Source organism: Somniosus microcephalus, unplaced genomic scaffold (genome assembly GCF_052327205.1).
Source record: "Somniosus microcephalus isolate GS21.2 unplaced genomic scaffold, FLI_Smic_1.0 unresolved_chr4, whole genome shotgun sequence".
NCBI lineage: Eukaryota > Metazoa > Chordata > Chondrichthyes > Squaliformes > Somniosidae > Somniosus > Somniosus microcephalus.
Window position 1 is genome coordinate 12,265,083 of NW_028225182.1, and position 997 is coordinate 12,266,079.

The following is a 997-nucleotide window of genomic DNA, read 5'->3' on the forward strand; positions in this document are numbered from 1 at the left end:
TCAAGGTGCGGTCTCACCAAGGCCCTGTACAACTGTCGCAAGACATCCTTGTTCCTGTACTCGAACCCTCTTGCTAAGAATGCCAGCATACCATTTGCGTTCTTAACTGCCTGCTGCACCTGCATGCTTACCTTCAGTGACTGGTGCACAATAATACCCAGGTCTCCTAAGTGAACAAAATATCACACGGTGCTCATTTTCAGATACAATGCAATCAACGTTTACATCAAGTGAAATTTTTTTTAGTGAAATGATGTGGAAATTTGTGCCTCTAATTAAATGTTGTGGCGTCTGACTCCCGTTCATGTCAGTTCTTCCTCTGTTGATAAAGAAAGGAGGGTATTCGTTGACCAGACTGCAATGTGACTGATTTTGTGAGCTCATCCTTTATATTGAGTGATGATGTTTAAGGTGAACCAATCAGCACAGAGGGAGTTCACTGGTCAGTTCCCCTGTGCAGAAAACATCCGTACAGCGGTTCCCATAGTGTAGTGGTTATCACGTTTGTTTTACACGCGAAAGGTCCCCAGTTCGAGCCCGGGCGGGAACATTATGTTTAAACGTGCTGTGGATGAACAGCCAGCGGGCTTGTTCCGAATGACAAAAGAAAATTGCTGTAAATCTGAAATAGAAACGGAAAATGCTGGAAATTATCAAGAGGTCAGGCTGTATCTGTGGAAAAAATACAGAATGAAACTTTCAGGTCAATTACCCATCGTTAGAATTGTGAAAGTGGAGCGATGTATGGTGAGATTATTCTCTTGTCAATAGGGCTAAGCGGCTTCTCTCCTTTTTTAAATTTTTCTTTATTTCACTTCAGTAATCAGATACATTTGAGTGAGCGAAAACTGACCCACAGTGAGGCCCATTTCATCTTTTGTTCCCTTTTAATCCCTGGAATCTCTGATGCCATGAACTTCAGAAATGTAATTCATTAGTCTGCAGGGTGGCTGTCAGTAAGAAACCTTTTCTGTCTGGACCCGGGAGAGGAGCGCGT

At 43.0% G+C, this 997-nt stretch overlaps 1 non-coding gene across 1 annotated transcript; it reads left to right on the forward strand.

Moving 5' to 3' along the window:
• Window positions 1–477: 477 nt before the first annotated feature.
• Window positions 478–550, forward strand: trnav-uac (transfer RNA valine (anticodon UAC)). The gene has a single exon. It is a non-coding gene; the product is annotated as a tRNA-Val (tRNA).
• The last annotated feature ends 447 nt before the right edge of the window (window positions 551–997 follow it).